Here is a 23,668-nt window from a genome sequence, read left to right as displayed (position 1 = left end):
CAAAAAAAATAATAATTCTGGTTGCAGTTAGTGTTTGTGCTGCTGGGTTCAAATTCCCACCTGTCGTTCTTCTCACTGCATATCTATCAGTCCTTAGCGTTAAGCCCCCTTACTCTGGTGAAGATTCATTGCAAAGTGCAAGGAGCCAAAACCTTCGAACTTGGACTTTCGACCAAGGCTAGCTTCTTCAGTTGTGATAAATACCAAGTCGGTGCCATATGGTGCCAATATTTCCGACACAATTTTAATGCAGAATAAACTTTCTGCATACTTTTTCAGTCTTGTCAAAATAAAAATCATATATTGACTGATGCTGAAACTTTAGTGATTATTTATTGTTTATATTCTTGTTTTCTTTCACATATCAAATCTAGAAAACAATTGCCTCCCGAGGAACTGCAGCTGTGCGTTGCCAAGACAGCCAACTACTTCAGGCTGCCGACTTTTTCTAAAAAAGCGCATTATTTTTCACAAAAGGCAGCGGTGAAAGGAATCCCTAGTGTCACTTCACCCACACTGGCTCACACTATTTGAATTCACGGGGACCTAGAGAAGGCATGCACATAATTAGAGCCACTGTCGGTTCTGCTCATTTTAAGGACGTTTGATGGCAGATGTCTCTGAACAGAAGAAAGTGGTTCATTTTCTGTTGCAGACGATATGCTCGATTCAGCAGTCTGACAGAATTTACGCTCTGCAAAGAAATGTCAATATGAAGAGACTATTTGACAGTTGGTCGGCGACTGGAATATGAGATGTTGCTAAGTAACCGAAACGCTGACAGACCGAGGGATAAAGCTTCAGACCGAACAGTTGGTGAGTGTAGGACGTGTATACATGCCGTAGTAAGTGTGTGACTAAGAAAGGTGCGAGTTGACTTGAACCAGAAAGAAAAATGCTGAAGTTTAAGTCATGGCCTAATGGCTTTTGGAATCAGGCTGTGTAAAAAAACACACACACAGAGAAAAAAAAAGAGTCTTAATATGGATAATGATTGTATGTTCTCAGTCGAGGAAGAATACATTGTGGAATAATTTTGCAGTTTTATACTAACACACATGAAAGGTAAAATATCATGTAGAGCCTGTGGTTTAGTAGACTGTAGAACCTTTAGTTAGAAATACTTACTGATGTGGTATTATGCATTTTATGATGTTATTCCCCCATCCAAACTATACCTGGAGTTTTGCTTTGAATCTTTCATAGATGTTTGAGGAATCCTTAAATCTCCTGTGGAGACCATTCTGGGGTACCTAAACACTTGCTCTCGCAAAACTCTGCCTACTTTCACTAATGTCCGCCTCAAAGCTGCAGTCTCCACGCTTGCAAGCTTCCAATGGCCAGTCTGCCACAACCAGTATCGATATGCTTTACTGAGTCAGTCAGGATCATTTTTAAACTACTGTGAGACATACAAAACGCAGGAACATACATTCTTCGAAGCGTCAGCACAGCTGATGTAAAGTCTGAAGGTTTTGATGAGTACGACCTGAACTGAACTTTGGTTCCCCATAGTGATCCTGAGCGGACCAGTGCATCCATGAATCTGAGGAATCAAAGGTCTAAGGGTCAAAAATGAGGAGCAGTTGATTTTGTAAAATGGTTCAAAAACCAAGCGAACAAGTTATCTAGATGAGTTAGGGGAGACTGGAGTAAGATGAAATGTTTTTCATAATTAGGATCACTACATCAAAGCAACTTTAGTTTGGTCGCTAACTAATATATCTGCATATTTGTCCATTGGCTGTAATAAAGTTGACTTGATCTGTTGTGTTTTAGAGCAGGAAGAAAGAAACATGAGGGTTATCAAAGTTTTACCACCTGCAGAACAGAGTAGAGCTGAATATCTAACCTTTGTCTCCTCATTCACAATCAAGAGTTACATATTTACTGACTTTATTCTATGTAATTCTTTCCATATCACATCTTGAAGAAAGCCTCAAACTTCACATTGATCAGTTAATTATTCTGACTTTTAATATTTTCAACATAAGTCATGAACTAAATCGGAACAAAAAACATGACCCACATACCTATGGATTAAAAATCCCTGATTGAATTCATATTTGTTTGTATTGACAGGTGGACTGATCAGTTCCTGTAATAAATGTTTCTTTCTGTAATCTCTCTGCAGCGGAGCTGGAAGCAGAGTGTTCTTGATGAACATCTGATCTTCTCCAGCATCATGTTAAACATGCTGAAGAAAAATTTGTTAGGAAATTACAATTTATGGAAATAATGAAGAGAAAACTTGACATATTTCTCTGTAATCATTGTGTTTTATTGAAGAAAGGTGAAAAGACAGAACAGGAGACCTTTATTTATCTGATCTAAATCTAAAGAATAGAGAAGAAAACATCAGTTCTATGTTGATGTTAGTTTCAGCATGTCCTGGGTCTTCCCCGGGGCCTCCTCCCCGTGGGACGTGCCCGGAACACCTCACCAGTGAGGCGTCCAGGAGGCGTCCTGACCAGAAGCCCGAGCCACCTCAACTGGCTCCTCTCGATGTGAAGGAGCAGCGGCTCTACTCTGAGTCCCTCCCGGATGACTGAGCTTCTCACCCCATCTCTAAGGGAGAGCCCAGACACCCTGTAGAGAAAACCCATTTTGGCCGATTGTATCCTTTTTTTTTTCCGATCATGACCCAAGGCTCATGACCATAGATGAGGGTGAGAACGTAGATCGACCGGTAAATCGAGAACTTCGCTTTTTGAGTCAGCTCTCTCTTCACCACGACGGACCGGTACAGCGCCTGCTTGACGGCAGACGTTGCGCCTATCTGCCTGTCGACCTCCCGCTCCCTTCTCCCTTCATTCGTGAACAAAATCCCAAGATACTTGAACTCCTCCACTTGGTTCCACCCAGCTACAAGGCGAGTTTAAGAGCAGGAAGAGGAGGGAGGAATATCAGACTTTGGTTCCATGAGAAGGAGAGCTGTTAAAGTAATAAAGTTGAACCGTCTTCACAACAGTTTTCTGTTCAGGACAGCAGATTGAGTCACCAAATCTCTGCACTCCAACATCTGATCTCTCCACAGTATCAGATAATGAAATAAGAATCATTGCTGCTAAAGAAACTGGATGTGTTTGGTTGCTCAGAGACCTGTTGCCTGTTTTCTTACTGCACTCTAATATCAACAGGACACAGAGAGTCTGATGTTTGCATCATATTCAGTTTGTTGTTGCTGGTGATGCATCTTTTTTAAAATTTGTAAAACCTTTACTGGACTCTCACCAGACAGAGGCGCTGCAACCAAACATACCTGACAGAGGTCAGTCCTTTAACTCCAAACTTCAGCAGAACATTTCCAGTACGTCTGATTTTAGGTAGAAAACTCTGATTCAACACCAGACTAACCAGAAAACCTTCTCAGTTTTAACTTGTGGAACATATTAATATTTCTATTTTGGGGCTTCAAAAAACTCTTGAGTTCTTTTAGAAGTTGTATTTTCTGTGTAAAAACAAAATTAAACAGCAGTTTTATTGTATTTTAAGTAGAGCTGTGTGTCATCTGCATAGTTAGATGGCTAATGTTGTTACTTGTTGTAGTCTGAGGTAGGAAGAGCATGTAGACATTAAGAGTTAATTAAGAGGAGCCTTAATGAAAAGTTACCTATTGACACAAAGAAGCTCGTGTTCCTTAGGTAAGATTTTAACGATTCAAGAACGGTCCCAGAGAGTTCAACCCAGTCCCGTCAACATTTCATGGTCAACAGTGTCCAATGCTTCACTGAGGTCCAACAGTACCAGCATTATGGTTCATCTACACATTTATGTGGATGTCTCTGAACACTTTGATAAAGGGTCATTTAAATAATGTGGTGAGCACAGAAACCAGACTGAAAGACAACAATCAAAGACGGTTGGTCATTGTTAGGTAGGTATGCATAGTCAGTTAGTGGACCCATGCATAGTTAATTAACTTCTAAGACTTGTGTTATACTAAGAAAATCATGCTTCACTGCTTGTAGTACTGAACTTTGGTTACCCATTTTTGCCAAAAATCCCTAAATGTCCCAAAACAAGTACCGTATTTTCTGCACTATAAGGCGCAACTAAAAACCTTCAATTTTCTCAAAAGCCAACAGTGCGCCTTAAAATCCGGTGCGCCTTATATATGGACCAATATTGAGCCACAGCAGGTCTCGCAACTACGGTAAGCAGCCGCCGACTTCATTTTCCCCGTAGAAGAAGAAACGCGCTGGGTTTTGTGTAAAGACCCCAAAATGGCTCCTATTAAGAGACACGCTTACGACGCAGAGTTTAAACTCAAGGCGATCAGTCACACAGTAGAACACGGGAACAGAGCAGCAGCGAGAGAATTTAACATGAACGAATCAATGATGCGGAAGTGGATATATATTGTGATTGCACTAACGTTTGATTTACCGTAACAGTATCAGACTGTTTTTTACCTGTTTATTGAATCGAGGAAAAGTTCCCCTCCACTATATGTTATTCCTTGTTGTTGTTAAAAGATAAACTGTGTCACGAAAATACCACGTCACTGACTTTACCTCGGGAAAATAATAAAACAGCTGTTTATTCATTTTGGGAATAAACGGAGTTGTCAGAACGCTGGTTTGTGATCTATTAATAAAGTTTAACTGACTTATCTGACTGTTTTGTTGACATTCCCTTTAGCACAGCTCCATCTAATGGATGTATAACATAACCCCAGCCTCTACTGTAGCGTCTATTCTATGCGCCTTATAATGAAAAAAGTTTTAAAATAGGCCATTCATTGAAGGTGCGCCTTATAATGTGGTGCGCCTTGTAGTACGGAAAATACGGTAACTCCATGTCAAAGTAAAGATTTACCCATGTAATCACTGAACAAAGACAGAGCTCATCGCCTGTTTATGTTGAATTTCTGGGTGAATTCAATACATAGCTTTTAATTTTGTTGTGAAATGATGAACTTAGCATATTTTTCCCCTTCATATACCATATATCACTATAAATTGCACTACATTAAGTTTTTGAAGGATTTCTTCTCCTTGCCCTTTTTTAAGCTGTTTTAATATTTTTGGATTTTCCTTGATTTAATGAACAAGAGAGAATGTCAGCCTCTATGTGATAGTATGAGATACATTTTGAGAGTAAAACCCAAGTCCCAGACTCTAAGGCCAAGTCAAGTCTTCAGTAGTTAGTCTCAGTAACGAACTTTCGAGACCTCTTTTCCCTTAAGACGCAGCAACTAATTTTGTGCAATGAAAGAAAAACCCCAGAGCATTTCTCCTTTTCAGATTATTGCGTTTCTCACTCACCCTCTAATATAGCATCTTCTGTCTGTATGACAATTATAAGAACGCATTGGTTTATTCAGTCATTACTCATCACCCCGCTCGGCGAAATGCAATAAGCAGACCGTGCGGAGCAGTCACGACCATCTGCAGCGGGACGCATTCAGGCGTCAGGAAACGGCCAAAGTGTTTCATCTGGGGAGCAAACAAATCCATGAATGAATCACATCAGCCAGAGGAAACCTGGAGCCTGACTCATTTGTTCAAAATGTAAGAAGTACACTTATTAGAAAAAAACCTTTCTGCTTAGAGAGAGAACTGAGTGACATTAAAGAGGCATAAAATTTCAACGTGAGGTCAAAATGACAGAATGTTTTTTAAGTAAAGACAGGTTTTAAGCAGCAGAGGATCTCAGAGAATTTTTAAATAACCAACAAAATACATGGATAATCGCATCTCTCGTTCCCCTTCTCTCTTGCTCTCGGCAAAGGCGGACGCTTTTTTCCTCTGCTCCCTCCCTGCCCTTACCTGTCCTGCTTGCTCTGTTTTTGTCCTGTCTTTTTCTATATTTTTGGAGCCTTTCTTTGCACATCCTCCGAATCCACTAATTATGGATCTGGTCAACCGGTCTCTCAATGCAATTGATAAAATTCTCGACGAGAAGTCTGAGCACAGCAGAGCCCTCTTGTCCTGCGGGGACACACCTGGCGGGAGACGCCCTGGATTTAGTCTTGACAACAGGATTTCTGCTGTTTGGAGCTTGTGTTTTCTTGCCCATCGACAAATTTGTGATGGACTTGGCCGAACTAGCGAACACTCAGACAGTTGGTATGGACAGAGACTCAAGTTAGATGCGATTCTTGCTGAGACTCGCTGCCCGGCTGAGGACTCTAAAACTCACTAACGGAATGGAATCGATCTTGGACAAGTTGCTAGTTTCGGCTCAGTGGAACGACCAAACTATTTTGGATAATTGGGATGAACTGAGATGTATCAGAGAGACTTTAGGGAAGATTGAAATTTATAACCTACCCGACCTAAGCCGTTCTATATCTGAATTGGCTTTCCCCGTGTTGCTTTGGAATATTTCCAATCTCCTTGAAGATATGTAGACATAACGCTCCTTCCCACCTCAACCCCTCCTGTTATCCTCTAACATCTGTATTGGACTTCTGCCGGGAGGCTGAGCAACGTGGTTTCATGGCCCTGTGATGTCACCGCCTTCACTCGTGCCTTTGTTTTATCTGAATGTTGCCATTTGCCCTAATGTGTCCTTCCCTCTTTTTTTTTATTTTATTTTGTTAGAAACTGTGTAGTACTCCCTATTTAACCCAGAAAAGGATTATTTTAGTTTATTGGTAATATTAGAAATTGTGGAGTACGCACTATTTAGATCAATATTATACAGCCCAGAAATGGAATCAGAGTTAGGATAACTACGAACTTAGAATCCAGACATACTGAATAGGAACAGTCACTACTTACTTACTTTTATACTACTACTTTTTAGAAACTGTGACTACTCACTTTTAACCTAGAAAAGGATTTAGAACAAACTTAGAATTTAGCTCATATTTTAGAAACTGTGGAGTATTCACTATCTAGACCAATACTACATCATTATTTAGAAACCGTGGAGTACTCACCTTTAACCCAGAAAAGGAATTAGATTAGTCACTCTTTAGTTTATTTTATCAGAAACTGTAGAGTACTCACTATTTAGATGCAGAGACCAGAAGCCCAGAGGACACTTTTGGATCAACATTGTTAGAATATTTTTTTAGACTCCTGTTCTCCCAACCCAGAAACGAAATTAGACCAGAGGATTCTTAGTAACCCTGAACAGGAGCACCAGCTTACATACTTTAGATCAACTTTAGATTCTTTTTCTTCTTTTGCTCTTTCCTTTGGTTTGTTATTTTGTTTGTATTTCCTTTTAAATCCTGTAAAGCACTTTGTATTGCCTTGTTGCTGAAAATGTGCTATGTAAATAAAATTACCTTTACCTTTATCTTCCATTTCAGACAGATAGATGATCCACGTAAAGGTATCTTGAAGTGAGTCATAAAATTTATAGAGAATAGACGGCTTGTTTTATTGAGATGCACATGCTAACAGATGATTTCACCTGTAGTTCAAACTTTTGTGGGGCTCTAACTTTAACACTTCAATTTTACCAAAAAAGTGTTATTCTTCCACCAGATGGGATTTGATTCAGGATCCTAAACATCTTTCTTGATCTTCTGAATCTGCTTACTTTATAAATTTAAACACAACTCCTGTCTAGGTAAGTCAGTTGGCATGTAAGCTACTTATGTTTGCAAAACAGGCAAATGCTACCCAAATCCTATTTATTTTGCCCATTTCCGACCCATATCCGACTTTTTGATGGCAATCTCAGTTACCCAGTTCCAATGTTTTCACCCCCAAAATATTGGTGGAAGTGGCACAAATTGAATTTTCTCCAACCTTTATCTCATTAATCTGAGACCTCCATCGTAATTCTGCATCAGAAGAAGCCAATGCTCAGCAAAAGGTCATTGCTACTAGTTATGCCTTCGTCTTACTGAGCTTCCTTTGTCTTTTTATGATCTTGTGACAAGACTGTTGGCTCCCGTTGCTCAACAACTTTCAAATTAATCCATAGACAGCGACATGACATCCATTTTTACTTTTGTAAACAATGCGCTGTTGGGTGATGTCTATGTTGTTCTTCAAGTTGGTCGCTTTGGAGTCCTAAACTTTTTAGGAATTAAATGCAGTCACATTTAATTTTTTGGTACTAACTACCAAAATAGGTAGTATTTGATCAAAAATAGTACATACATTTCAAATGTTTGTAATATATATATATATTTTTTACAAAATAAAGAGAAAACAGTAGGCTTGAAGTGCATTAATAATGTGGCTTGTCATTCTTACTTTCTCTCATAAATGATTTGCCTCCAAATATGGTTTAACCAACTTCCGGTTGTGATAAATTTAAAGCTACCATGATGATAACCATTTTTGTATTCTCTATGCTAATGGACACGGTGTTTGTAATGTTACTATTCAGCACAGTAGCACATGACATTAAATGGCAGGCGAGGTGCCTGAGATTGTCTGTCATCAGCGAGCAGATGTGAACCATTTGTCATGTATCGCTCTGAGCTGTCTGTGTCTGGGTTCAAAATGATGTCGGGCGCCGTGGTCTGCTGTAATGACAGTGATTAAAGCTCCGCTCTTCTTTTCCGCTGCCGAGGTCATTCAAAGGCACCAGGTAGGAGACAAAGGAGCTGTAAATTATCTGACACAAAGAGTTGCACATTTAGCCAAAGACATGTTTAACTGTTACCGCGCCATAAAAACCTGTTTCTAAGGGAATATATTGGTAAAATACTAACGAATATGTTTAATATGAGTGGGTTCTCTCACTTAAAATGCTGGAAAATTCCCTGTTCAGTTTCTGTGATCAACGCTACCAATATACTAGTGTAGTCAGAAAAGGTCAGTTTTCATAAATTTTAGACTTTTGAAAGTTTATTTGATGCCATAATTATATCACAGAAATACCTTGTGTACATTAGCAATATGTGGTCATTTCAGATGTTCTAATCAGTCAAAATGGCTTCTCATACATTGTTTTGCCCAGTCTTCACATTAGAGCTAATGCTAGCTGCTTAAGCAACCCAACAGGAGATATTGGCAACATTTGGGGGTTTTTTTCCCTCCCAGTGCTAAAAAGTGAGTCATTTACCAAGTTAGCCAGTTCTTTAGCTAGCTGGTAAACTAGCTAGTTAGAATTTCAACAGGACATGTTGGAAACATTTGTCCTTTTTTCCTTCCAGTCTCAGAGCTGCTGAAAAATTTGCTGGTTTGCTAGCACTTTACAATTCCATTAAATTCTTCTACCAATAATAATTATTATACATTCCCACATCACGCATTAGTCGTGACATTATCCTATAGACTGTGTGCTCAGCTACATGCTAGCTCTTCACATTTCTCTGCTTCTTTTCTACTTTCACAAACAGAAAACTTTAAAGTTGGGTTTTTACTATGTGAAAATCAAAATATCTGTAAGGCAAGGTAAAGGGTATTTATGGTGAAAAATGATTGCAATACATTTGCCTTTTTTGAAGCTATTAATTGACATTGACAACTGGAAATATTCTCAGCTCAACCTAAGTGGCAGTGAAACTTAAGGAAACTCCACAAGCTAATATATTAGTTTTAAGACAATAAAAGCTTCCAAACAATCAATTCAGTGATTTCTTGTTTTCATTGTTTCCTTTTCCCCCTGATTCATGCCTGTGAATAAGCACATTCACTCACCCTGACACAACAATCCTTGTCTGTCGCCGGAGCGGCTGATCTTTCTCTCTCCTCCTTAACATCTTCCATCTACTTCTCTACCAATTTCCTCCATCTTTCTCCTCCTTGCCTGCTACTTTTTGTTTTCCTTCTCGGGGCCTGAATCCTCCGACTTGTTTTTGCTCGGAGGGGCTTCCTCTCTGTAGTCCTTTTCATCTCCCCACCAATAAACACACCAGTCTTGTGACGGGAAAACAAGAACTCACCTATTTTAGTCTGCTCTTGGGAAATCAGGAAGACACACAGTGCGATGCTGCATGCACACAAAATCTCACACAAAAACAAAACCAACTTTTTTTTTTTTTTTTAAAGTATTAAAGTTAGCTGTTTTCTTCCTGCCTCAGAAGTACACAAGCACACTTCCACACCCTCAGGAAGGAAATAGAAATGAAGTCCAACGGTGTTTCAATGCGGAAAGCAGACATGATATAGCAAAGTGACATCTGATCAGTAAAATTCCAACATTTCATAATTTTTACACTGAATCTTCACTGAAAACCTTTTGACTGTGATTGAATTTTTGATCAACTCTCAGTTACACAGATAATTTGGTGGGTTGCCATGGTAATGTAGCTATTAATCCAAGTGAACTTTATTACCCAGTTAATCCTTGTTCACATTACAGCTCTTGGGGAAAAAAAGGGTGGATTACTTCTTCTGTTGGAAACAGAGAGAGGACTTCGTTTCTTTGTTAGCCTTGATGAAATTAATTATATTAGGGTTGTCAGCGCAGCCTTTCAATCATATGTTTTTCTAGTTAATTAGTATGAAAGTATTTTGTTTGTTGTCTCGGTGCTGTTTTGAGGATTAAGACAAAAATAAGGTGGGAAATGATGAGGGGGAAAAGGAGAAAAAGTATCTCAACATTAAAATTGAAATGATTCTGTGAGTAAAGACTCACAACAGCTTTGTGTAAATGAGCCAGGGAACTTTATGCTTTAGAAGAATAATTTAAAATAAATATCTGGAAAGCATTGGCAAATTGTTTAAGGTTTTTTTTCCAATTTGTTCTCTTTTTTTTTTTTTTTTTACTTCAGTCATGAAACAAAATTTTGACTTTTTTCTTAACATTTCAAATTTACTTGACTTTATTCCTAATACTTCAGTTTTATTATCTGACACAAAAACAAACAAAAAAATCCACAAAAAATATCCACCATTTTTCTTTCTTGCTTGCTCTTATATGTCTGCAAATATCTGCTCTACTGTCAAATTCCCATTAAGCTGGTACTTCTTGGTCACAGAAGACCAATTCTGTTGGTCTAGTACATAAAATTCCAGTATTTGAGGTTTGTGGTTGTAAAATGACCAAATGTGGAACCACTGGTTGTGAATACTGCCATTTGAACTTATTTGTGTGAAGTCCGGGTCTTGATTCTTCTAATAATCGTTCAAAGAAACGATGACTGGACTAATTTTCCCAGAAACGTAACATATTTCACAGATTAGAGAAATGGCTGGAGTTTTTGAGATCTGCAGCAAAGCAGAGTTTGGAATCATTTTTTCTTTTCAGTCATACTGACTTTTATCTCCACAAATTACAGAACGATAAACAACATATGGCTTCCAAAGATCACCGTCTTTCTCACCCATTTCCCACTGAGAGCTATTTAAACCTCTGATGTGTTCATTTTTATTTCTATCAAGCCGTTTCTGTCAACTTTTGAGAAACAATATGTTAACTTTAGATAGCTTGCTATTTACCAATGCTCAGTGTTACGGGACAAGCAGGAAGAAGGATGTGCGGGAAGGTGAGTTTGCATCTCTGTCAGTCCAAAGAGTTCTTTTGTCTCGTTTGCAAATGACTGCATGTGCATTTGCATGCAATGACAACAGTCTGCCTATTGTACCAGTGAAAGCAGCCAATGAGAAGGCTCTGTTTTAGTTTTTGTAGTGGTAGGTAAAGGAAAGGGTGTGTACGGAAGAGGATTAGAGCCACCGAAAAAAAAGAATTCTGACTTTAAAGTCAGAATTCTTTTTTTATTTTTTTTTGGTGGCTCTAATCCTCTTCCGTAGGTGTGCTTTTATTTTATTTGTTCCCATACAAAAAGAGGTTTGCTGATTTCTGGTGATTTTGTTGTTAAATCTGGACCAACAGGTGAGTTTCGGTAAACTGGATGGACAATTGGTATCAACAGTGGACAGGAAGTGGGAGGCTCTAGGGTGAGGTTTGAGGCACGTTTTGGAAGGTGTTCTAGTACACAAGGAGGCAAAGGTAAGTACAACAAATGACAAGTAGTATATAAACTGCCATCAAGATTTCTACAAGTCACACAATGTGGCAGCACAAAGGAGTGCTGCTGATCATCTCAACCTGTAACGGTTAAGCTTGAAGTGATGGTATTTTCCAGAACGTTTCTTTAAAAGTTTATATTTGGGGGTCTTAAAATGTTTCTATGGTGATGCAAGGTCAAAATGACAACAAAAAAAATACTCATGAGTATTACATAAAACAATTACCGTGTAGTCAGAGCCTCAGTTAAATCTGCAGTATGTAACTTCTATAAATAAAAAAACTCTAATGTTTCTATGTTTGTTAAAACTGTCACCATGTTGTGACACTATGCATCAGATAATCTGTGAAAAAATGAAGCTCCTCCGCCTGCTCCTACAGATACTATTTCTATTTGAAGAAACGCACCGCTCCCGGGCTAAAACAACCAATCAGAGCCAATCACAGTCTTAGCACTGTCAATCATTCTCGTGTACGCACTGCTAAATGTGCTGACGGAAGAGAAATAAGCATTTTAGAAAAATTGTTTCTCCACTGTCATCGGTGGCCATGCTATCTAGTGTTAGCCTTCTTAGCAGGCTCTGCTATCAGGAAGAAGCTGTAGCATAGCAGGGAATCATGCATACGCAGGGATGTGCGTAAGCATGATTGACAGCGCTAAGACCTTTCTATCTTAAACATGTGATGCATAGAAGCAGGATTCAGATTCTATGCAATATGTCATGTTTGTTACTGGTTTTCTCGAATCCTGATTTTGTGATGTTTTTATGACTTAGTTTTTTTGTGTTTTTATGATGTATAGCACTTTGAACTGCCTTGTTGCTGAAATGTGCTATACAAATAAACTTTATTGAACGATTGATTAAAGACTAAAAGAAAGACGGATGTAAAAAAGAAATGTAGCTTATTTGGATGTTCTTTTGTCAAAAACGTCAAAGCACACCACTAGCTGCACAGTCAGAGATCGAATCCTTGCCACAACCTTCTTTCTCTTCTTTTTTTTTTTGGTATATCTAGCAGTTCACATATATGGGTTCAACACATTTTACAATCTTAAATGAAAGACAAATGGCAAACCATGAAATTAATTTTGAGTTTATTTGAAGAAAAAAAAAGTCAACATTCTCAGAGTTCAAATGCGGTCCAAGTAGAGCTTAGCAAATGCCAAGACCATGTTATGTGTAGATACTTTCCAATGGTTGTTATGGTGGGCTGGTGACCCATAGATGCCACTATTTGCTGCAGAAATCTAACTTTGCTTAATGTTGTCAGTGATGGCTAGTTGAATTATCCTTAAATTATTTAGAATATTGTATTTAAGGACTTAATCCTGCCAGAAGCGTTGACGATTGACCAAGATCATAAGACCCACCATGACTCAACCATGAAACCACTTTGAAAAACTCTTCGGTTTATACTTTATGAAGTCCCAAACAATCATTTCTGAAAATATAAACTGTATTTATGTAACGTATAGCTTTTTGGCATTAGCTTGTCCTTTTAGAACGTCTCCAAAACATGGATGCAACGTTAAAAAAGTCTTAATATTGGAACGTTTCCCAATAAGCAGAGTGTGTAGTGCCTGTGTGTGCTTTTGGCAAAAAGGGGGGATTTCATTGTCGCCTCGGGTCAAATGGGTTACAACAAAAGGTTTATTCATGGTCAGAGATTAGATGATCGTCTTTATCACGAGTCACCAACCCAGAGCAGAGTCACAACTCTTTCACTTACCAGGAATAAATGCATTTTTAAAAGACTGACAGTCATGAGACGTAGTGTTTTGGAAATTTCTTGCTCATAAAATTGGACGAACAGTGGCTCTTTCATCTTGCATTAGCGGATCTGTAAACAAAGCAACAGGAAACATTCATCAAAAAGGGGTATCTGATTTGATATGTTTGCTATCTCTTTGTATTTTATGAATCAACTCTCATAGTGATGCAAACCTACAACTGCTGTATTGTTCTTATCGAGTCTCTTAACTCCTTTGGTATTTCCAGTGGTTCACCAGTAAAGTCTTTAAAAGGATACTTTCCTTTCAATATGCTCATAATTTAGTCACAGTTTTTACACAACCAGTAGAGCGCATGGTCTCTTGAAATATTTCTATATGGACATAACTGGTCTATTAGCAGTGTTAACAAAAACACATCAAGCGCATTGCAACTGTCTTGATGTGATTGTCATTATATGAAGTAATCCAATATCGTCCGACAACGATCTTAAAATCGCCTCTCCTATGCTATCTCTATATATCTTCTCTTACAATAATTTTTCTCAGAGCTGCAGTTTCCAAGCTTCACAGAGAACCCATTGACCCTGAAACCTCCATTCAGCTCCTTCAGACTAGCAGTTAGTAAGTCTGCTAACTGCTAGTTAGCAGACTAGCAGTTAGCAAACACCTGGTGGAACTGCGCACTGGCTGAGCGCATTATATGAGCTACTTCTCAGTGAAATGCTGTTAAAAATTTTTGTTAAAGGGTTAATAGAGGAGCCATGTTGTGATGACTTCCTGAAGGCAGAGTTTCAGAAAGAGTCGGAGTTTTTAAAGAGAGAGAGAGAGAGAGGCCCAATTTGAAGCCATGAAATTGCAAAGTCCTATTTCTTTCAAGTCATATTTGATATATGTAGCATTTTTGTAGCAGCTGAAGTAGTTGATTAATTTTGCTGTAAAATGAAAAACTGTGCCTGAAAAGTACATAACGCTGCCCCTTTAAATAGACACAAATCTGAGTCACATGCGTTATCCTACATGTAAATTGTGCTGCTGCGAGATGTAGCTCAAACGTTTTTGCGAGCTCTGCTATTAGGATGCGAATAAAAGATTTAAAAAATGTGATGACTTTATATTAGCTTCAAATAGTAAACTTGTGGTTGCTTCTATGTCTTTCAAACCACAGGTGTCCTGTTTTCAGTCACACATCTAAATTACGATCATCTTTTTCTAGATATGTAGCTAGAAAGAGATAGTTGACATACATATTAATTGTGCCACGTGGTGATCTTTCTTCCTGGACGCCAGGGGAGGGAAACCAATGAATGACTTAACCACATTTTGAAGGGATCAACTCCCAGCCCTACAATTCCTGCTGTCTGGCTCTCACTTTTCAAAGAATGGAGTTTGTGTTGACTGATGGAGACACGATGGAGAGAAAAAGAAACAGGAGGAGGGACTGGCCTGGCCCGGGTAGCGCAGTGACATCAGCTTTGAAAAATGTGTATGCGTGATGGTGTGTGTGTGAAACCAGACAGATGCAAACTGAGAGAGGGCTCACTCTGCTGCTTTTTATTAAAACCTGAAACTGGACAGAAATAACAATGAAATAAAACACATGAATTAATTTTTATGACATTTAGAGCAGAAAATGCAGCTCTCATAGCTGATTTACAAGTTCAATGTTTCATGTTTTGGATTTTCATCCATCCATCCATCCATTCATTCATTTATTTTCTAGGCGGGGTTCACCCTGGACAGGTCGCCAGTCTGTCGCAGGGCTACAGTGAAACAAATATACCCAAATATTATGCTGGGGGAAAAAAACAATATATTATACACATGTTTAAGCTGGCTCAGCCAACACTTTACCAGAGAAAAAAAGAAGTTGAAAACTGGGTTTTGGCTGTTTTTTTTTTTTTTCTGTCTTCTTCGGTAACAGTGATAACATTTTTTAAGAGTCCTTTTCCATGACTACACAGTGTTATTGTCTCTAGTTTTAAGGCGTAGAGTTTCTGTTGAGTTGATGTACTCTTTCATAGTTTGAAAAGTTTAGAACATTCAGAAATATTCCTTCTACAAAGGAAAAGTACTGCATTTACCTTAGAAATGTGAATGTGTGAAAAAGTGCTCTTCATCGTGCATACATAAAGTGGAATACCATAAAGTGATGCATTGACATTACTTTACAACATTAGAATCATAATTTACTCTAATCCACAATTTAACTTAACCAAGTAATTTCATTGTCAAAACAGTGAAAGGGCAAACATCAAAGCTAAGTTGGCACAATTTTAAACTCCATATTTGTTCATAAAGTCAATATTTTACAGTGTTACAGCTGCATTCAGAATATAATTGAATCAAATTATTTCTCCCCCAAATCAATTAAAGAAGTAAAAAACCTTATATTACATAGATTTATCACATTTTTCATGTTTAATTTTTATGATTATAAAAAGTCAAAAACCACAATAAATGTTAATGTTACTGTAACATTGTTATAGTAACATTAAAATAATACTAATAATAGTAGTTGTAATTATTATTATTAGTCTTTTCTTATTTTCGCGTCTAATAGATATTTTTTCCATCGACAAAGTGAAAAATGACACTTTATCCCTCAGAGTGAACCGTCTCTCACGATAGACAATCTCCGAATGAATCTAGACAGCGTGTTTAGCCGTGACCGAAAGAGAGAGAGAGAGAGAGAGAGAGGAAAAGGCGTTTCCACGTTTCAGCAGCCGGTCACACAGTACCAGACTCCAGCGCGCGCAGATTCTCCGAGAGATCACGACCAAATCCGAACCCAACATTCCTCCGTTATCACCCACCAGCTCAGACTGACAGCTGACCTGACCCGTGTCCCCTTCACGGCAGCGGCTCCCTCTGACTAAAAAAAACCAAAAAAAAAACAAGAACATTGACCCATCACTCGAAGCCGTAAAACTGAATCAGACGAGGTGGGCTTAATTCCCCCCACCTTCCCCCAGCACCACGTCTGTGCTCTCTGAGGCCGACACCGACACATTCCGAGGAAAGATTTTCGTCCCGCTGCTCCCCGTCATCTCTGCCTTGTCTGTAGCCGACTCATTTTGCTGCGCCCGGGGTGAGTACATCTCCGTTCTTTACGCTTTTATTCCCGCTTCGGGGTTGTTACTTTAAAACGCAGCTCCCTGGAGCGTCCTTCATTCATTTGTCTGAGCTGGGAGTCGAACCGGCTCCTTCATTCATTTGTCTGAGCTGGGAGTCGAACCGGCTCCTTCATTCATTTGTCTGAGCTGGGAGTCGAACCGGCTCCTTCATTCATGGACACGGTTCGACTCTCCGCGTGCATACCATTGCATGATGTCGATGGGGAAGAGTACTTCACATTCATTCTGGAAAATGTAGTTTTCAGTGTGTTTTTGCCAAATATAAGACATGTGTCATAGAATTTAGATTGAGGACATTTCTTTTCCCCAGTATACAGTTGATCTTTACAATTGCGTGGCAAATTGGGTTTTCCCCCCACATTCCCTTGGGGGCTTTCAGTCCATCATTAGTTAAAGTAATTGCATTGGAATCGTTGAGGCTGCTAGTTCACATGTATCCAGTGTCCTTTCATTTCCCAGCGTCCTCATGGTGCTGTTATTCTGACTCTACCCAGCCACAGCATTCATGTTCTACAGCTGAACCACAACAGGTTACAATATTACATAACCCTTATAAGTTGGTGTTTAATTTGTTTATGGTATCTCCAGTCGCTTCTAAAGTATTGCGACTGTAATAATAAGCCTCTGGTGGCTGGCAATTTGAGTTTGAGTGGAAGGAGATGGATTTTTTTCTTTTTTTTTTATGAATGGATGGGAGAGCACAACCAATAGGGAATGATGGGAATTATTCTCCCCAGCTGAAGCTACACTTTATGAGCCTGTATTACATCCACATATATTTTCACGTGCGTCTGTAGGATAGTGAGCTAACATGCAGTAAAAATGTGGTAGTTTTACAATATCTCACCGTTTAAACCAAAATGTATAACTTTTGTTTTGTAATTGCCTTTATACAAAACAAAAAAAGCAACAATTATTCCTTCTGCTGCTAAAACAATTCAGCATGTTAATTGTTGAATTTTTATATAGTGTAATGTAAGTGTAATTGTGAGTTTCGACTGTTACAACTATGAAATTATATAAATGATATCTGTTTTTGCTCTTTAGACTGTAACAGGTTTTTAGTCCGGCTACTTGCGCAGGTACCCAACCAGCAGTAAGCTATTTTAACAGAGCTTCTATCTTTCTAAGGGTATTCTGAGTAACTATAACCAAACAAACAAACATATATATATATATATACTTAAAAAAAGAATTGACTTATTTGCTTATTTCTATCATTTAATTTATGTCTAGTACTGCGTAGAAAAGGCTTTCGTACTTTAAAGAAAAATTTGCAGAATGTGCCAATTTTTTTTATCCGATTAACCAATGAATTGTTGATAGATTAATTGAATACTAAAATAATTGTTAGTTGCAGCCTTACCCGGCTGTTGATTGCAGTGGAGGTGAACAATTCGGAGGCAAGTCTTCCTCCTTCGCTATTCTGTCCACTTTGGATTCAATGGGATTGAAACAAGCCCACAGCATGTTGGTGCAACCACCGTGCTTGATAGTCGGCGCAAAGTTACTAGCTTCCAGTGCCTCACCTCAACCACACCAAATGTACTTAGCGGTCCAATAGATCTTAAATTTTCGTCATGTTTAAGCTCTGCCTCGTACATGTGACCAGCTGCAATTTTCAGTTGCGTGACCTTAGGGTTTCCCTTCTACAAAAACAGAACCTTCGATTTTCTAAAGAAAAAAAAAAGACATTAATTACCACAAAAACGAGCACCGCTGATATATTTTTGCGTGCGTCCTACCTCAAAACCATTTGAATGTGTTGGGAGTTTTTTTTTTAGGGGTGATTATGAAAGGGTCTCAACAAGCTTTTTAAACTTTGCATCAGAAGTTCATCAGGATGAAGCTGGGTTATAGATCCAACGGACCAAGTCTCGATCCTTTCAGAAATGTGTTTGCCGTTTTGTGTGTGTGAGCCTTGACGCAGCTTTTTGGGAGCTTGTCTCCTCTCTGTGATATTCATCGATCCGTCTGCTTAAACAGAGGGGGGAGAAAAAAAATCTGGGCAGCACAGCAAAAATGTGCTTCCTCTCTCGGGTTCACTTCCTCTGTGTGTGTGTGTGTGTGTGTGTGTGTGTATGTGGGGGTGGGGGTGTGTGTGTGGTTTCGGATGTCTCTCCCCCCGCATCCTCTTCTCTTCCCTCCCACCACCGCCAAGCGGCTGCGGCCGCCGGGGGAATGTTTGTGGTTGACTGTTTGCAGGCTCAGAGTCAAACACAGATTTCGGGAAGATCAGTGTTAAACTGGTGGAGCTCGAAACAGTCAAAACAAAAGAGGAAATGCGTCAGTCATTTTTTTTCTTTCTGTTTTTTTTGTGACTTGGACTTCAAGTGCCTGGTCTGCAAGCTGCTTGTCGACACACATTTAGACTTAAGAAAACTTCACCATAACCACAAGACAAGGAAATAAAACAAACGTTGTTGGCATCCTTCCTCGTATTATTTATACCATTAAAGGAAGACGTCGCTCACAGTAAGCTGAAACCCATTTAGTTACTGCATTTTTTTTTTTTTTTTTTACCAAAGCTGACTCACCAAAGATAATTAGGGTCACTTCGGCAACCACAGGAAATGAGGAATTGAAAGGTGGGTTAGTAAAAAAAGCAACAAAAAAAAGCCTGTGCTTTAAATTTAAAAAGAAAATGTACCATTTCCTCTCGGAGTTCAGTGCATTACCAACACCAAATAATAACTTGTATTCTTAGAACTGAAATAAAATAGGTTACCTGTGTATAACTACAACGAGATCCTATCATCATGTCAAAGCATAACGCATCGGGATCTGCTCAAAAAGGAGGCGTCGTCAAAGTCAACTGACTTTATTGAAGCTCTGTTAAGAAAAATGTACTTAAGAATTGAAAGAAAACAGTGACTGAATATGATCAGTCATACCTTGAACACCATGCTAGTCCATCCTGCAGACTAAAGACTGTCAGTAAAGATTAGGGTTGGGTGTTGCTAAGAACCTCACAATTCAGTTGCAGATTTTTAGGCCACAGTTCGATTCAATAACAATTATATCCATATTGATTTAAATACTTTGCGAAACACGTTGATCTTTGATTTAAACATATGAGGCAATGATGACTAAAACCTTCACATAAACATGTTGTAGTTGTACAATTGATTTGTATAATCTATCTATATCTAGGCATTTATATGTCTTTTACTTTTGTCTAGACCCTATTTGAGTTTTGGAAATGTAATAAACTGTTTTCCGTGCTCTACATGCTCTGGGTTATGAGATTGACAAAGTTTAACAATATCTTGCGCTTGTTTTCCACCCAGTCACTTTGAGCTCAGCACATTGGTAATGATAACTGTCAACACTTTGTCAGAGGTTCAATTCCTCCAGGAAAGGGACATTTACTTAGGGACAAATTACGACCACTGATTGGTCAGTTGCTGGCAAACCCACTGGATTGATTTGACAGGTGGGTGTCAAGTCAATTCCACTCATGAAAGTTGGACGTAGGAATAAATAACTTCTAAACACATCTCTGTGCATTAGTGACGAAAAAGAGAAAGATATTGATGAGGCAATGGCAGCAAAGGATTCACTTGCGCGTTAATCAAAGTGGACATGCAGTTGTAAATATGCACCATCAACGCCTTCATGATAATTGCAAAAATATGTCCATCTTGTGGCCTTTTGTCTAGATATTTGGATACGTCGGTTCATCTATGGAGTGTGGACCTTCTGTACTCTATTCTCCAGTTTTTAGGTTGCTTAGATTGAATCTAAAAATGTCTCCAGTCTCCAATTTACAATTTGAGTGTCAGGAGAACCTGATATTTGGAAAAGCCTTCACATCACCATGGGATCTGCCATGCGATATTCAGTGAAACCTAGCCTCCGCCGGATTCAACAACAAAGGATGTCATCACAGAACACAAGGTAATTACGGTCACATCATTAATGAAGACCCACAGAGATCTTTGCGATCTTAAAGGATGTTCTTGGATATCATGGATCATCTAACAGGTCCACTGATGTGCAGCCTGGTCTCCCAGGAAGATATGAATTACAGAGTCACCGTCTTTGTGGGGTGTTACATTCCTACCTGGAATCTGTTTCCTTGATCTGCTCTGAACTATGTTTCTCTTTGCTGTATAGCATGCAGAGATGACAAAATATGTTTCACCATATCATAATCAAAATATATTGGCAAATATTATTATAGCCAATATATTGTGTTCCTACAAAGTGATGCTGTATGCATTTATTGCAGAATAGTGCTGAATAGTGTGCATATATTGGGATAAAGGATGTACAATTCACAGTGGTAAAGGTACATTAGTTTTAGTAAAGGAATTAAACTATCTTAAGATTTTTTGCTACACAAAATGGGGATCACAAATATGTTCTTTGTATTAGTCATAAAACAACATCAAAACACACTTAAGTTTGTGTTTTCAGTACAACAAGGGGTATGAATACCTTTGCAAGGCACTGTGCAGATAAAGAGAGCGGTGACTTCTGCTCGTGGTAGAGCTGAGCTCCATGGGTCTGATGTCCCAGTCATTTGGGTCACTGGAAGTGATACCGCCTGCAGGACAGAGTCTGTGTGGACAAGAGTGAGAACCAGCACTAAGAGCCAGGCTCACGCCCCCACTGAAGTAAAAATGTTTATAGCCAACTCTTATTTGTTGTGTTTAAGCATATACAGAGGAGTGGACATTCTCCTTGTGGCCAAACAGGAAGTGATCCCCGTCCCCACCTCCCTGTTACATCACAGCTTGGTTGCAGTTTTTGAGTACCTGCCATATTTGATGTTTTCCCACTTGCAATGAACAACAAGAGTCTAAATTTATCATTTATGTGAGCTAAAAATAAAGATTCACCTTGATTCAGTGTGTATCTGAAACATGTGCAGTGATTTATTGTAAACCGCCACAGAGGTTAAGCCTCTCCCTCTGATGCTTGTGCAGATTTAATTCCTCTGGCAACTGCTCATGATCTCTCGTCGTCTGCATGTTTTTGTTTCTTTTGCTGTTGCAGAGCTCCGGTTTGTTGACTAGGTTTGGAAAAGTTCTGCATTGTTTATATATACTGTATATTTATTTATTTATTTTTTGGTGATTGTTTTTTCATGTACTGCGTGAGGAGCAAATGTGCAGCGATGACTGCATGAGCCCAGCTGTGGAATCATTCCATAAATCCAATCTGTCTGTATTTCACAGTGGCCAAAATAGTGGATAAAATGACCCAAACACGCAGGCCGGCTGAACAACACAAACAGCATTGAAAATTCACTGTACTTTCACACACACACACACACACACAACGATTGCACAATTTGATTTAGGACACTCATCTTTCCCCCCGGTGGGCATAATCTGCTCTGCAGCTTGCCTCTGAATGAAACGCCTCGGTGGGCCTGATTGGATTTGATAAGACCTGATTCAACTGAGGCAGGAGGGAAAGGACACAAATGCATGCTTGCATTGTGCTTGCAGGCGTGCATGTGTGTGTGTGTCTCTTTTAGATGCTACAGGATATTATCAGGGGTCAGCTCAAGGTGTTAGCCGCTTGTCTGTCTTTCACACACACACACACACACCCTCAAATACATTCTGCACGTTAATGTCTGACAGCATGCACCAAAAGCTCCAAAATCAGCAATGCTGCAAACTAAATGCAAATAACAATAATAATGTTTTTAAAAAGTTGGTTTTGTTCAGCTGTCAGCCCCAGTTCAACAAAAGTGCCGGCATCCCTCTTAGTGCTGGTTATATAATGGATTTCACATCTGCTACTGACTTTTTTTTTTTTCCCCCTCACTGACCTGCATGTTGCTCTCCATTCACTTAGCTACGTTGAGGTATTAATATCAACAGGAAAACAGTCACCAGGGAGCCTTGTCTTCTATTTTTAACAGGCTGGAAGCAAAACACAATGACTTCCACTGCATACCTTTTCTATCATGTCTTGCGCTGACAGGAGGTGCCTTTACTTTACGTTCCAGTGGCGAGATGAAGTCATTGAAACAGAACTGTGACAAGCGCAGGTGCAGAAGAACATGAGTGATAACAGATTTTGCTGTAATTATATGGTATCTATTAGCACAAATGACATTGGCTAAAAAGCTAACATTGCTAACATGAGGTTTAGCATTACTAACCTCATGCTGTGCTAATCATGACATGCTTAAAACTACGTTACCATCGATTTTGTTAATAATTATAAATATTTGAATGAAGTTAAAACACTAATTCATTCCCAGATGAAAATGATTTTCTTTTTTCCGTTTTCTGCTGGGTGCTATTTTAATTTATTCTCCCTTAGTAACATGACACAGTAACATTAGATACCACATTTCAAATACACTTTGTACTTCCTAAGATGTATTAAGTTAATTTCAAATATGTCTCTCAAAGAGAGCAAAGGGTTCAAGAGGTTAAATATGATTAATTTTCTTTTACACATATTAACGGGTAAACTCACATTATGACAAAACTATTGTTTTGCAGAACACTTCCACACCATTGATCCCAAAAACCGCACACTATTCAGAATGGTAGCCCATCTAAAATCACATATGCTTGAAAAATGTGACAGGACTTGATTTTCCAGAGAAATTGCTTACTTCCATGGCATTTAGACTGGTATAACATTCATTTTCAATGTGCAAGATGTTAAACTAGAGTTTAAAGCAGCTTAAAGTTAGGTAATTATTCAGGTTTTGGTCTATAAGGTTGCATACATACTTGACAAACTTCGATTTAGATTTAAAACAATAACATCTCACCGTTATTTCTGTTGACCTACAATGACTTTATGCGATGAGTAAAGTAAGGAAGCTATTGCAATGTATTAATGTATCTAAAATTAAGGCCTTAAAATGTCTTAAATTCATAAACAAATGTAGGTTGGCCTTATGTCTGTTAACCACATACACATCGTGTTTTTTTTCTTGCAGGACGAGCTGCTAACATAACCCTTGCTAGCTACCTATATA

The 23,668-nt window shown here is 38.8% G+C and overlaps 1 protein-coding gene across 1 annotated transcript in view; it reads left to right on the top strand.

Annotated features, from left to right (window-relative positions):
• Nucleotides 1-16,286: 16,286 nt before the first annotated feature.
• pea15 (proliferation and apoptosis adaptor protein 15) overlaps nucleotides 16,287-23,668 on the top strand; it is a 37,631-nt gene continuing 30,249 nt past the window's right edge. The window contains exon 1 of the mRNA XM_028038074.1: nucleotides 16,287-16,658. The gene's annotated coding sequence lies outside the window, so the exon portion shown is untranslated. The remainder of the gene's footprint in view (nucleotides 16,659-23,668) is intronic.

Source organism: Xiphophorus couchianus, chromosome 14 (assembly GCF_001444195.1).
Source record: "Xiphophorus couchianus chromosome 14, X_couchianus-1.0, whole genome shotgun sequence".
NCBI lineage: Eukaryota > Metazoa > Chordata > Actinopteri > Cyprinodontiformes > Poeciliidae > Xiphophorus > Xiphophorus couchianus.
This window is presented reverse-complemented; position numbering and strand designations above follow the sequence as displayed.